The sequence below is a fragment of the Magnolia sinica genome, chromosome 4 (assembly GCF_029962835.1).
Source record: "Magnolia sinica isolate HGM2019 chromosome 4, MsV1, whole genome shotgun sequence".
In the NCBI taxonomy this organism is placed as follows: Eukaryota; Viridiplantae; Streptophyta; class Magnoliopsida; order Magnoliales; family Magnoliaceae; genus Magnolia; species Magnolia sinica.
The window spans coordinates 2,139,442-2,155,091 of NC_080576.1; the positions used below are offsets into that span (position 1 = coordinate 2,139,442).

The window sequence follows — 15,650 nt, forward strand, 5'->3', positions numbered from 1 at the left end:
TTTTTTTTTTTAACGAAGTTTCTCAATATTTCCATTCCTAAAAAAATTTCCCTTGGTTTTTGAATGTTTCCATACCCTCTTTTGCTTGCGATCGAACGGTGTGCGAATCACGCAATGCGCGTACTCAAAACTCAATACCAGGTCTTCAATCTTCATTTTCTTTTGTTACAGTCAGCGCATCTGAACCTCTCTCCCTCTCTCTCTCTGTTCTGCACTTTTTTTTATGTGGTTTTGTAAAATGTAGGGTTTTTATTGAAATTGCCAGTCCGTTCTCAGTACCATATAAAATTCCAAATGGAAAAACGTAAATATCTGTACGGTCAGCCAATCAAAGTGGAGTTATATATCAGTTCACTTGAATATCGTTTCACTTTTGATCTTCAGAGAAGAAGAATTGCTTCTGAATTGGATGTGATAACTCATCTCCAGTGCTGATGGCATGCATACACGCCCAATCCGGACTGTCAAGATGGTGGATCCCACTGTCGATCGAGCATGTCCCGAAAATTGCATTGATCTGATGTGTATAACCATCTGATTTTTCCCATTGGGTTCTGATTCATTTGAAGGCCATTGAAAGCACGCGATCATTCAATTGCCGGGATGTTTGGGCTATGCTCTATCCACAATGTGGCCCCCAATTTTGATGGTTTCAACATCCCATTGAGTACTGATTTATTTGAAGGCCACTGAAAGTGTGAGTTCAGGCAATCAGTGTGATGTTTGAGCTATGGGATATCCACAATGTGGTCCATGGGTTTGATGGTTTGGATTGGCGTTCTCGCATGCCATATGTTTTATCTATGAGTTGGTATGGTTTTGTATCTTGTGGCAAACACACGTTGGGTCGCTCCCCTTGAATTTGGGTTGGAGTATTTCTTGCTTTGATTTTGAACATTCATTTCTATTATGATATTTTTATTATAAATTCTTTTGTGATAATATTTTTATTGGGAAAAGTTTAATTTAATGACTCAGACTGGCTCGTTCGATCTTGACTTGAGTCACAACTCAGCCAAGTCAGGAGCAACTCGTCTTAGTTGGGTCAAGTCATGCGTATTTTCAATGCTGATCATGGTGCCGAATCGGCTTCGATTTGACTGAGTCCAAATTGGCTTGGATGAGTTGCATCCAACTTGGATAAGTCGTCAATCCATGGTGTAGACTGTGTACAATGAGAATAACTTGACACTAATCTCTTATTCTGTGTGGGGTTTAGCACTTGGGCAGTGGTGGGATAGTGGGAATCCCATCACAGTTTCAAGATGGGATCTGAAATCCTATGTTGAAGTGCATGTTGAGACTTAACATTCCCACTCGATGTCCATGGACAGTAGATGGTGCATGCCAACTTCTGAGCTCTGTACGCCAAAGTCGATTCTTTGTAGTTTTCATCTCATCTCTTTCATTGTATGTTATTCTTTGTATTATTTATTATTGGTGGATGATAATGGATGCATTTCTGTTCACCTTTAAAAAAAATAAAAGATGCATTTCTGTTAACCCCATTTTTCATTCGACCATATATTAGAGGCAGTGAATTACACACAGTTAATCATTTAGAACAATTCAACCATGTCATATGAATGGGCATGAGATGGGTTATTAACCAAGAAAGAAGCCCTGCTTGGGCCAATTCACAGTCCTCTCTCTACCAAAAGAGACTTCTTGTCGCTTTCCTACAGCTTACAAACCACTTCCTCTCTCTCCATGTGTATTGCACATGCCAGTTTTACTAGTTTGTTTAATTCATCAAAGAACTGCAATTATCATTTACTTCTCTATGCTTATGTGGAAAGTGGAATTCAGTCCCACTGTCAACTTACTTCTATTCTTAAGGGTGTTGCAAAATTGGCCGGTTCCTTTTGAAAGGCAAATGCAATTGAAGTAGCTTAGATCCTCTATTAAATAATTCAGAAATTCTACTATGAAATTTGCTTCAGAGGAGTTCCATGAAGTGTGGCCCCAAGACACACGATCACACAACCGGCTAATGTATGTGATTAAGGTGACATTAAGTTTGTTTTCTCTGGTCCGGTGAATGAGAAGGTTCAGATGAAGCGGAAGCAAAGGCCATATTGTTGTTTTTTTTTAAAACTCTTCAAGGCTTCATTTTCCATCCACGGCATTGTGGAACACGATTCAAGGAATGCTGTCTCATAGGCCTTTGGGAGATCTCTTGAACCTCAAGGCACTAATTTGTTACTTGAAGCTTCTTTGTGTTATATCTGTCATATGGGTAATGATTTAGTTGGCTCACTCTCCTGTGACCTTTGCAAAGCTTCTCTGTGCTGTGTGTATACTTATCCATTGCCTTTAATGGATATTTGTATATTTGCTTTTTCGAATAAACAATTTCATTATCAGTCAAAAGAATAACCCCCAAGCAATAAAAATATGAATTACATTAGATCCACAATGACCGTTTGTAGACAATTCAAAACCCTAAGTGTAACCTTAAGCAGGAATGGCATATATAATTGGAACTTTTCCTAATTAAAAGACTGTAAAAGAAGAAGAAGAAGAAGAAGAAGAAGAAGAAAGGAACTCACCTAACAAATGAACTCATAAATAAACAGAATTCTACTGATACCTCGACTTCTTTCAAATACAAAACATACTTCTCAAATCATCATGCTTGACTTACCTCATGTATAAGATAAAATGCCAAATCTACCTTTTTGGATTGCACTGCATCAAGATTTCCATTTCAAATCTCAGTTATAGGTTTTGCTTTTATCTTTATGTATTTTTGGATTGCTTTTATCTTTATGGATTGATTGAATTGAATTGTATTGGATCTTCTTTTTTAAACCAGGTGCTATGTGTTAGAGTGACCGGGTACTGTGGAGGCAGAGAGTTTGCATTACATAGTCATACCTGCAAGAATTAAAATTGCTATTGGTAAATATTCGTAGCCATGCTGATCACATGCCATGTGCTACATAAGTTACTTTTGGATTGTTACTTTGCTTCTTTTCTGAAAATAAGTTTGTTGAATTATTTTGGTAGATATTTCAAAAGGCATCTTTCTGCCTCTCTGTGGGACTCTTCGGTTCAATAGCACCTAAATTGCGAACTTCTATATATTTTCCATTCTAAATCCCATGATTCAGATTATGGGTCATTTGCTATCTGGATAGCCAATTTTACCGACCAACAGTTATGGTTTACATTTTTATTGTTAATTAAGTTGTAATTTACATTTATATTTAATGTGGTGTTTTATTCTTTGATTTATGTAATATCAGGCATGTAGACTATAATTTTGGCAACGCAGGATTTATAATAAAAACATTCATCATTTCATATCCCTAAATAATTGGGATAAGACTTAATATGATGATGACGATGATGAACATTCATCATTTACTATCTAAATTACAATATCAGTTTTGGATAAACAAATATATCATGTATACTTGGTGTTGTGTATTGGAGTGACAGACATGATCCTACCCCTAGCGTACCATATACTTGAGGAAGTAATACACTGCGTACCCATTCCCATATGATGTAGCAGAGCGACCCACAGACCAGGTATGAGGTAACCTTGCTATGGCTCCTAGGATTTTGGCTTTTGCTTGGACACAACTGCCGATAGAGAGATCGCTCAATATTGATTTCCTAGCATCATGTGCAAAAGTAATGAGGAAATAGTTCATCATATTTTCTCGATTGTTGGCTGGCAAGGTCGATTTGTAGATATTTTCCGAACTTGTTTGGTGCATGTTGGTCATTTAGTGAGAAGCTTGGAGATGTCTTCAAGAGTTGATGGAGCAGCACTTTCCAGTGAGAGTTAAGATTTTGTGGTGTTTGCTCCCTTTTGCTCTTTGTTGGGAGATTCGGAAAGTGAGAAACAACTGTCTTTTAAATGATGTGATGGTGGTTGAGTTGAAATTGGTAGATTCTTCAGGCATGGGAAGTTGAATTTGTTTGGTTCTTCCTTGTTAAGCCAGGACCCTGTGGCATTGGTGAGGGCTTAAAGGGATTACAAGGGTGATACTTGTTTGGTTTACCTGGTTCTCTTAGAGAGGAAAATGACATGTGCTCTTGAGGATAAGACCCTTGGGAAAGCTTCAAGGATTCCTTTGGACTGGTGGTTGTTGACGGCTCGTGAAATGCTGCTTCTTCTGCATCTACAGAGGTTCCTGGCTGTGGGATTAAAAAGAAATCTTGGGATTAAAAAGAAAGCTTTTCAATGAAATTTTGGGATATGGCTAAAGATTTCTCCTGCCCATGTTGGCCGAGAGGCAAATGGTAGTACTGAATATCTTGGCAAAAGAGGTTGTTAGCCACGTGGTTCTTGATATTGGGAATTTGTTCCCTACTCACCCATGAAGTAAATCATTGCACCTATGATCCAATCAAGGGAGATAATCAATAGATTCTCTTTTGGGAGCAACTCATACTTCCTGAATGCCACATACAACTCTCCGTTGTACTGCGCTCTCCAAGTGTGCTTGTCCTCAGGTTTCTAGTTCCTAATGATTTTTCCGTTGTTTTGCAAAGAAAGGGGGCTATTTGATGGGGCTATTGATAAGCTGGCAACTATGACTTTCCTATCTGGTTCTAGTATGATTTGTCATGCATCTTCTTGTATGGAACTACAGAGCACAACGCCGCATTTTCCCAAGTTTCTGTGTCTAACACATGCGCTGGTCACATGCAGATGTGGCTGTTAGTGAAAACTCCATTTTCTGTCTTTTTAAGGTACCGTCAAGTTTTGGTGAATATATAATTATGTGGATAATATTTTGTTGAAGTAATATTTGTGTAGTATGTGTATTTCATTATTTTCTAGGTTCCACATGTCTGGTCCATGCAGACAAGCATGTTTATCTCAAAGCTGCCAAGGTGTAGAAAGAAAGGCAAAGGATGAGAGCTTATCTTGAGTTTCCAGTTATTTATTATAGCTGTAACAAAGGCAAAGGATAGCCATTAATATTGAAGAAAAAAAATTAAATCAAATGCAGGTATCTGTTGCACAAGGGACCTTTCAAGAAATATGAGAAATGGTCTTGTGCATATGAAAAACTACGGACTCTTCTGCTCAAATGCCCACTTGCATAGACAATAACCGATACAGTTTCTGTTTTATGAGGTTGCAAACATTATCATACCTAGGGCAACAATGAGATGCCAAATGGAGGGCATCGGGTTCGTATCCCGTACTCAGTTAATGATTCATGGTAGGGAATCATTAAGCAAATGAATTTTTGCAATTTATCTCAGAGCATAGTAAGGTCCATTAAAACTTTGTTATCTCTCTCTCTCTCTCTCTCTCTCTCTCTCAATAAAAAGAAAAAAGAAGGGTCCATTAAAACTTTATTTTCCTTGCTTCCTCTACAACGTGGCTGACCCACTAACGACCTGGCCTCTCCAAATAATCAATAACACCTGCATTTAGTCAATGTCTGGGTGAACAGTTAACGAACTATATCTTGTCATCATCTACAAAACTAGAATCTAGTTGGCTTTTGTTTCAAAGATCCATCACTAAACTTGAGCCTATATGAGAATTGTCAGTAGACAGTTTTTGACTGTTCCGTTACAATGATCATCTCCTGATTGAGGTGATTTCCTCTTACAATTTTAGCCCACAATGATGATAGTTGCTTTGAGGTGATTTCCTCTTACAATTTTAACCCACAAATCCTGAAATCCAGAGGTGGTCTCCACCACTATTTACCTGAAAGATCCCCTTTGAGTGTTGTTGGCTGTGTAGAAACTTCTCTTCAACCATCAGTCAACTCCCGTCTTCCTGTTTGTCCAACAAAGGAAATTTCTGCCCTGTAAGTTGTAACTACCCAAACAAAATTGAGTTAGAGATTTTCCTGTTTAGTGATATTTGATGTTGGCAGCTTGAAGAGGCATCAGGTTTGTGTGAAAATTTTGCTAAGTATCTCCTATGATGGTCCATCAATTTGACATCAATCTCCAGGATAACAGGGTCGTGCAAATGGACTGACGGTTGAGTCTTGTTTGCCTTTGGGGTTGTATATGTGTAAAGTGGAACTCCGAATCCATATGACAAAGACTCAGTAGTTTCTGATGAATTGTGTATGGGGGTTGTGTATGTGTAAAGTGGAACACCAAATCCATATGCTGGAGACTCAGTAATTTCTGTTGAATTGTGTATAAAAAGAAACTCATTTGAGTTGCACCTAAGAAAAGAGTTGAATAGGTGGAGCCCGCTTGATCAATATCAACTCAAATTCTCATGATGGACATGTTGATTCCTAGACCTGTTATATACCTTCGCTCCTCTGTACACCCTGAGTCAAGAGCATACATTGCTCAAACTGAGAATATATACAGTGTGCTTTGTTATTTAGTTTGTAAAAGCAGGCCCTGTGGTTTGGTGATCCAAAATGTTGAGATGATGGGCCTGACTGTGGATGCTCCATGCACAGGAAATTTCCTAGACTGGTATGAATATGTTGTATTTTCTTCTCAAGTCTCAACTACCTTAGTTGCTGGCCAACAATTGAATGGTTGAGATTATCCCATCTGGGTATTTTTCGTTCATGGGCCATCCAAAGGAGGGTTTTGATTGTTGAACCATGGATCCTTGCACGAACTGGAACCCAAGCAAACTACTGCTGAGATTATCCATCTGGCTATATAGTACTTCTTGATTCAAAGACCTGTTCTTGTATTCAAACAGTATCCATGCGCAATCTGGGTAATGCCAATGCTCATACATATTTCCAGGTTTTTGGATAAGCCAGTGTCTGAAGTGGACCTACCTAAAATGGCGTGATTGTTGTTGCATGAAGTGGGCATTCCTCAAAAGTAACGTTGATCTTGTTGTCAAGGTAAACCTATTACTAGTCTCTGCTTGTAGGATTTTTAAGAAAAGACCAGAAATGACATCTCTTTGCATTGGCGCATGACAAGCAAACTTTGAGTTTCTATATGAATCAGGGGTTGCTTGCAACATCAGATGGGGGCTTGGGGAGGGACATTGGAACTATTAATATATCATTGCTGTTTAATGGAGATGGAGAGGGATGGAGTTCATCTGTCGCTGAGAACAATGCTTGTGGCAAAGTATGGGACGGATTCCAACTGGACAGACATGCAAACAGTAAGGAAACGGGCATGCAAAGCATAATACAGGTTCCCATGGCTGTAAGAGTTTTGGTTTGTCATACAAGTGCCATGAGCCACCCGTATATATGTTGAAACAGTTTGATTCATAGGCAAAGAGTAAAATGTAGAAACCTCTAGAGAAGGCAACGATACAGAAATTACCTGTAGGTTTCCATAAGTTCATAAGTCTCTCCTTGAGAGAGGTCTAGTTGTTTGATCAAAAAACTGTCCAATCGGACTATTCTCCCACATATTTGGAGTGGAAGAAGATTGTCCAGTGAGATCACTACTTCACACATGTTGGATTGGTTCCCTACCAGATGGTGCAGCGGCATCTCCATTTGTTCTACCTCTGGATCATCCACCAGGTCTGCCCATCAGGAGACATGCGGTCATGCTTCAACTAGCTGTGGCTTGGAGGAATTGTCCATCAGAATGCCTTTCCCTTTGTGGGTGCTCTGTATTGTCTTCATGGGTATATCATGAGGATGCTCTTGCTTATGGTCTATCCATGCTGGCAGCAGAGGAGGGAATTCTTCCAGAGATATAACCTGAGCGTTGCACATCGACTTCCTTATCTGGTGAGCTGCACTCTAAATGAACATGTAGAACAATTGTCCATGATACAGGGCGTTCATCTGGCGGAAATCCGCATAGATGGACCATTATTGCCAAATCGTTTGGATTGAAAAACCTACCAATCCAGTCAGTGGACACTTCTCTCATTCAATGCTGTCCTCGTCCATATTATTTAATAATGTCCATTTATAGCTACCCACAAATGGTTTAAGATTCTCCACCAGCATGACTTTTCTACTGTGGCCGATCTGCAATTTGACACACATGATTATTGATCAATATCATGGACTTTCTATCTTTGTGAGTGATGGGGACATTCCGCACACGCCGTCCACATGTGCACGCACACCACCCCCCCTACGCTCATACGCCAGAAGGAGGGCCCCACCGTCGATCTGGATTGATGACGACGTTCAAGGAGGTCATCCAAGCTAGAAGATGAAGTTTTGATTCAAAAGAGTGGGTCCGTTAGTCAAGAAAAGCCCATCATGGGATCTCATGATCGTGGCCTACTAGTCAGATTAATTTCATATTTTAGGTTTTGCTTATTAATGTTATTTAGAACATCATGGATGCTTTAAATTTTTTTGTTTGGTTTTTATTTTAGTATACTTCATCGCCAAGCAATATGTTGCGCACATGGTGTGAGTTTTTGGGGTATAGGTTTTTTCCTATAAATAGGCACCCCTTGTGGTTCTTTTCATTCATTGAAGATTAATAAAAATTCTGCGTTTTCTTACTCTCTGAGTTGTGAAGCCTAATTGGGTGCGAAGCCCTCCCTTCATTGAAGGGTTAACTACCGTGGTGCGAAGCCGCATCTATCCCGATTCGCCCCCATCTATCGCCATCTCTACTACCCATCTTCTACCATCCTTTCTTCTCATCTCACCCCATCATCTACACTTTGAATCAATCATCTATTGCAACAATTCTCCTCCCCACATCAGAATTTCAGAATCCGGCCCTACAGGAGGGCTAAAACTTCGGCGGAGCACTATGCACAAACCGTACATCGGATCGAGCTGAGATTTGGGAGTTTTGGAGTCCATCACTGGCCGATCAAGGCCAATGTGGCCTTTTTCTGAATAGTGGGCCCCACACATGTGCGGCCGAGATCACACGCATGTGCGTTTGGGCTATTGTTGTTGTCCACGCGTGCGGTACTTCTCTGATTCATCTCTCTCCTCTCTTTCACTCCGCTTTCACCCAAAATCCTTAAACCTAACCTTAAATTACTCAAATCTCCAATTTTATGCCCCTTTTCTCACCCTAGGGTTCTTTGATTTGAAATTGGTGAATCCCTTAAATTAGGGACTGATTACTATGCATGTGTGGATGATTATTTCTTATTTTTTAGTATCGTTTGGTTCATAATTTTTATTGATCTAGCCCTATCATGTGTAGGCTTGGATCCGCATAGATTCCCCTTAATTGAATGTTTGGACTTTCATGTGGGATATGGAATTTGTGTAATTGTTTCTGAACTAACGTGATCTTAAGGCTGAAATCTTGCATATCATATTTAATTTTCATGTCCTGCATCAGTGAGGCCCGCAATAGGCGCCATGTAGAAAACCTCTTCAATGATAATTGATAAATATATTGCTTGTTTTACTTGCCCTTGTTAGTATACATTATACATATTAGCAATAGGCTGCATTGTGATGACATATGAGCTCGAAGTCTCTCCAACATAATCCATGTTTAAATAACGATGGAACATGTTTTCTTCTAACTGTCAACATTAAAATAGATAGGAAATTACATTCAAACTTCTTTGAGATCCAACTTTATTTAAAATAGATTGGAAACGAGGACAAAAATAGGCAGTCATTACCTCCCATTCTCAGTTTCTTACTGATGGGACAAGTTTAACCTTTCATTTTGCTGCCTACAGATAGATGGTTAAGAGTAATACAATGATCCCCAAGGAAAAAAGGTCCTAATATCGGTTTCAAAGATTTTCCAATCTAGGATGTTTTTAGGGCATGCCTCATCGCAAAAGATCAATGGTATGGATTCATGAACCATTGGCCATGCTATTTAAAAAAAAAGAAAAGAAAAGAAAAAAGGGATGGGTAGGCTAAATTGTTTCAGCCTCCTACTTGTTTTTATTCTGAAGCTAGCACAAGGAGTGAGACAGACTGAACTTTACAGAATAAGATTTGATGGAGTGTCCCGCCAATGGAAAGCTCAGGTCTATCAATGTGTATGGAATTGGCATGTTTGCTTGAACATAGATGGTCTGGGCTCCATACCCTTGTGGGCTTATCAAAGTATCGTTGTCTGGAAAAGTGACAAGGTTATTGCTATATTGGAATTCTTTGGGCTTAGCAAGTTACCATATTGGCATGTTTACATTGGAAATTGAAGGATACATTGAATCCTCTGTAGCAAACTACCGCAGAGGTTTCTCTGTGTTCCATACTGCTTTTTTGGGTAAACTGCATGAGGCTATACAGAACACATTGCTCGTGAATGTATCCTTGGCTTTCTAGAGTAACTAATATGGTTGTTTGCTAAAACCGTGGCGCTTTAAAATAGCAATACATGTGTTGCTTTTGGGGGGATGATAGTTTGCTAAGAGTCTAAGACCACATGGGTGTGGAGCCGTGACCAATCCATCTATCTCAAGCAAACTTATCAACATCTTACACGTTTGATAGATCTGAGCTTTTCATTGGGTGGACCACTCTTACTAGATCTTATTTCATAAAGTCCAGACCATTTTCCTCCTCAGAATGGTTGTGGAGTACAAAAACCAATGGATGACTGAAACAATTGTATCTAGCCATCCATTTGTTTTGTACATTGTGATCTGATGGGGACACCACCACCCCTACGCACTCACACCACCACCCCTATGCACGTACATACGCAGAAGGAGGACCCCACCATCGACCTGGCCCGATGACGACGTCCAGGGAGGGCCTCCTAGCTAGAAGATAAATTTTGGTTCAAAAAAAGTGGGCCCGATAGTCAAGAAAAGCCCATCATGGGATCTCATGATCGTGGCCCACTCGTCGGATTGATTTCATATTTTAGGTTTTGCTTATTGTTATTATTTAGAACATCGTGAACACTTTAGATTTCTCTATTTGGTTTTTATTTTAGTTTACTTCATCGCCAAGTAACAGTTTGCGCACATGGTGCGAGTTTTTGGGGTATAGGGTTTTCTTATAAATAGGCACCCCTTGTAGTTTTTTTAATTGATTGAAGATTAATAAAAATTCTGCGTTTTCCTACTCTCTGAGTTGTGAAGCTTAATTGGGTGCGCAACCCTCCCTTCATCGAAGGGTTCACTACCGTGGTGCGAAGCTACATCTATCCCGATTCACCCCCATCCATCGCCATCTCTACTACCCATCTTCTACAATCCCTTCTTCTCATCTCCCCCATCATCTACACTTCGAATCAATCATCTATTGTAGCAATTCTCCTCTCCACAGCAGAATTTCAGAATCTGGCCCTACAGGAGGGCTAAAACTTCGGCGGAGCACCACACACAAACCGTATATTAGATTGAGCTGAGATTTGAGAGTTTTGGAGTCCATCCCTGGCCGACCAGGGCCAAGGTGGCCTTTTTCTGAATAGTGGGCCTCACACACGTGCGGCTGAGATCACATGCATGTGCGTCTGGGCCATTGTTGTTGTCCACGCGTACGGTACTTCTCTGGTTCGTCTTTCTCCTCTCTTTCACTCCGCTTTCACCCAAAATCCCTAAACCTAACCCTAAATTACTCAAATCTCCAATTTTATGCCCCTTTTCTTACCCTAGGGTTCCTTGATTTGAAATTGGTGAATCCCTTGGATTATGGACTGATTACTATGCATGTGTGGATGATTATTTCTTATCTTTGAGTATCGTTTGGTTCATAATTTTTATTGATCCAGCCCTATCATGTGTAGGCCTGGACCTGCATAGATTCCCCTTAATTGAATGTTTGGACTTTCATGTGGGATATGGAATTTGTGTAATTGTTTCTGAACTAACGTGATCTTAAGCCTGAAATCTCACATATCATATTTAATTTTCATGTCCTGCACCATGATCCCTGGTTCAACAGTCAATACCATTGATCTGTTGTGGACTAGGCACACCCTTAAAATATTAGGACCCCTTTCATTTGAGTGGGGCATTGCATTTCTCTTCTTAACCATCTCTGTGTAGATTGCAAATTGAAAGGTTAAAATGTTTCTACTAGCGGGAAGTGATAGATGGCCTATTTTTGGGGCACTTCGCTATCTGTTTTAGTTAACAGAAACGTTTGATAGATCCTTCATGAATGATTCAGCTTTCAATTCTGACAAGAGGGACCCATGGTTTGATAATCCATTCCATTGGCCTATTGCATCCCATCATAGATGAAGCATTCCCACAAAAAATTAGGCTTGGAACATACTACCCACCAACCTTTGCACCTTTTAAGTTGAATGGACCGTTGTTGTATTTCTCTTCTGAACTTTTAGGCCACAAATCTGACAGGTAAAAGTCCTGTGAAGGAGCTTTTTGTGTTGGGCCCATGCACACAGTGACCTAGATTACTGAACAATGGGCCTGGCTAGCCATAATAGAAATGATGTGGGCTGCATGTCATATAATTGCTTTTCTACAAAACCACTTCATGTTCCTCCTTATACCCTAACTGGCAAGCACCTAATAAACCTTCCCAAAACTAGGCCGTCAATCACTCATTTGATTAGTCCCAACTGATGGATAGAAATAATTAACCTAATTGCAGTTTGTAACTGTGTTATGATTCGAGCAAGCGAAAGCTCTCAGACTGTATGAGCTGTTGCATATGTCCTTGCTATGCAAACGGGATGCCTACTCTCAACGGAGGTCTTTAGAGTCACAGTCTTGAGCTTTGAGGTCCATAACTGGAATCTTTTTTGGCATGAGCTTGACAAGACTATCAATAGCTGGGTGTGTCCAATATACAAGGTAGACATGCCACTTCATCTTGAGCTCTGCTAATTAGAATCTTTGGCAAGGGACTTGTAGCTGGAACAGGCCAATGCAGTGTGCTCCTGCAAGATCTGGGCCCAGAAATTAGGCCGGGCAGCCCATCTGGTGGGTCTAAATGGTATGAAAAAGTTTACTATCTACGTTCAAGTAGATTTGTGGCTCACCTAATGGACAAAACAACCTGTTTCTGGGGCTAGAGCATTGACATGGTGCAACCCACCTGCTGAGGGGCTTGGAATTCGCACATGCGCCATGAGTCTCCCACCCATCTCCTTTGACGCTTTCATCTGAAATGTAGTAATGCCAAAACGTGTGAAATATATCAATTATCATTCAATAAAGAGGTTTTATACACTGATGAGTGGCTTGTATGTTTAAGTTTCTAGTTTGTACAAGTGGGCCCCATGTCTTTGTGATCACACTGTTGATATGAAGGGAGGGACTCACTATGGATGGTCCACACGCAACAATCCCCTCAGATCGGAAAAGCCAAGGTATAGAATCTTTGACCTTTTTTTTTTCCAGTTGAATGTGAACTGGTGCCATATTTTCTTTCTGAACTGTCTCCTTGTTGGTCAGTTATTGAAGGTTAGGAGTATTCTTTCGTAACAATTTTGGCTTACGGTCCATCCACAACGGGGCCCATGATATCAGCAGTTTTGAGCACTGAAACATGGGCCATGCTTGTAAGAGCTGGAAATCTGAACCTTGCTTTACAAACTTTTGCATGATCATTGTATTGATTCCTCTTTGTAAATTGATGATGGTCAGAACTATGTCTATATGATTATTATTTTTAATCTCTAAAAGAACATGGATTTCACAATGCAATTTTGCTAACCCTGTTTTGAAAATATTTTAAGATTCTATGCTGGGTTTCTAGGAAATATTTTCTTTTCCTGATTCCAAAAAGACCCAAGTTATGAATTATTCACTGATTAGATGGAAGTCTAAAATAATCTCCTAAATGTAAGGAATGTAGTTCAAAATATCTGCCAATTCAGCACATAACAGCTTTTAGGATTTACTGCTGCTGCATAGAGAAAATGTTGATGTTGGACATAAAACTTTATATTTTTTTACGGGGAAGTGTGATTTTGCAGCTCTTGTAGGAGTTCTATGCAGCACACTGTGGTATCAGGCTCATGGTCTAGTGGGCCACTGTGGACAAGATATAGGAAAATCACAGTAATTACCAACCTGTGCATCAGCAAACAGTATATTTGCTGATGAGCAGGATCCTGCCATTCTTATGGATGTCTTCCCCTTAAATCAATCCTGGAATATTTAAATAAAGTCACCCTTACTATGGCTTTATTAGATAGAACCACCCACATAATTTGAGTTTAGATTTTTCCACCTACAGTTTAGGTGGGGACTTTATTTAACTAATGGTCGTCCACTTCCCTTCTAGAGTAACCAAGATGCACCCCTCAAAAAATGAAGAAGTTCCCCTGCACGCATTGGAGATCACAAAATTCCCCTCATACACACTTGGTCCCAAGTCCATCGATCCAGACCATCTGGACTGTTGACGAAGGTATTGAACACTATTCATCTAATGATACCGTAAAGGTGTTTCACTTATTTTTATTTAATAATTCTAGGTAAAGTCACTTTGACACCTATCTGTTAGATGTGTAACATTTCTTTTCATGTTAAAATTCTAGATAAACGCACCTAAACACCAATCATTAAGGCATTTACCACTCTTTTATAGTTAAAATTGCAGGAAATGACACCTAAATGGCTATCCTAAGGGCATGAGGGCCTGTTTTGACGCACCCTCCAAAGAGGCTTTTGGGGCCGAAACGCAATTCCGATCCAAAAGGTGGTTGTTGTGTGTTTGGATGCACTTTTCAAACCCCCCCGTCTCCTCTCCTGCTGAACAAAATAAGCACTAAAATACCGACTTGGCAAAAAGGCTGATGTTAAGAACCTAACCAGCAGGTAAAAAGCCCCAAGACTGATGGAAAGCGTCAAGTTAGGCTCCTTAAACCATTAGGATTGTAACAGTCCACCACTCTCCGCAATAACCCATTCTATGGTGGCATTCACTCTACCTTTTTTCCAGGTAGGCCTCTCTACTAGCCCTTTTCCTCTTGGAGAGGGCATGGCAGCTCACTCTGGTTATCTAGGTAGCCCTTTCCACCCTAAGACGGCACGATGATTGCACTCTGATTATCCAAGTAGCCCTTTCCACGTCGTGATGGCTTTCATTCCGGTCCAAGTTGCACTATGACTTGAACATAGGACATGGTATTGGCTCTGATACCAATTGTTAAGAACCTAAGCGATATGCCAAAAGCCTTAGGACTGATGGAACACTTCAAGTTAGGCTCTTTAAACCACTGAGATTGAAACAACTGAGTCAATTGAAAAGGTAGGCTTGAAATCCCCCCCCTTTAGAAATCCCCTTGTGACGAAGCGTGCAAAAAAGGGTCGGAAGCCTAGTTTCAAATTTGAACTTTAGGTAAAGAGGCATTTGGAAGCCCACCCTCGAGGCAATTAACCATCTTTTTTTATGTGAAGGACCTTGATAAAACCTAAATGCCTATCTTAAAGGCATATAGCCATATTTTTAAATCAAAGCTGTAAGTAGTTGTGTAGATGTATCTCTTCAAGGCATGCAGCGCCTTTTCATTATAAGATTATTGATAAAGGCACCTAAATATCTATCCGTAAGACAATTAACCATCTTTTCATTTTAAAACTCTAGCTAAAGACACCTAAATGTCTATCCTAGAAGCATTTAGCACTGATTTTCAAATTAAACTCAACATAAAGGCAGCCAAATGCGTTTCCTTGAGGTATCTATCTCTCTTTTATTGTTATATTCAACAAAAAAGGTATCTAAATGTCTATCCTCAAGGCATTTAGCCCTTTTAAAAAAAAATGTTTAAACTCAAGGAAAATATAACTAGATGCTTATTCGAAGGCATTTAGCCATATTTTCGTATTGAAATTCTAGTTAAAGGCATCTAAATGCCTATCCTCGACACAT

General features: G+C 39.9%; 1 long non-coding RNA gene across 3 annotated transcripts; it reads left to right on the forward strand.

Moving 5' to 3' along the window:
• Positions 1–13,486, forward strand: LOC131242125 (uncharacterized). 3 transcript variants are annotated; one of them, XR_009169509.1, is made up of 4 exons: positions 1–141; positions 2,819–2,904; positions 12,420–13,140; positions 13,226–13,486. It is a non-coding gene; the product is annotated as an uncharacterized LOC131242125 (long non-coding RNA). The 3 variants fall into 3 exon arrangements; XR_009169510.1 differs by having other exon boundaries at positions 3–141; positions 13,026–13,140; positions 13,235–13,486; XR_009169508.1 differs by having other exon boundaries at positions 4–141; positions 13,026–13,140.
• The last annotated feature ends 2,164 nt before the right edge of the window (positions 13,487–15,650 follow it).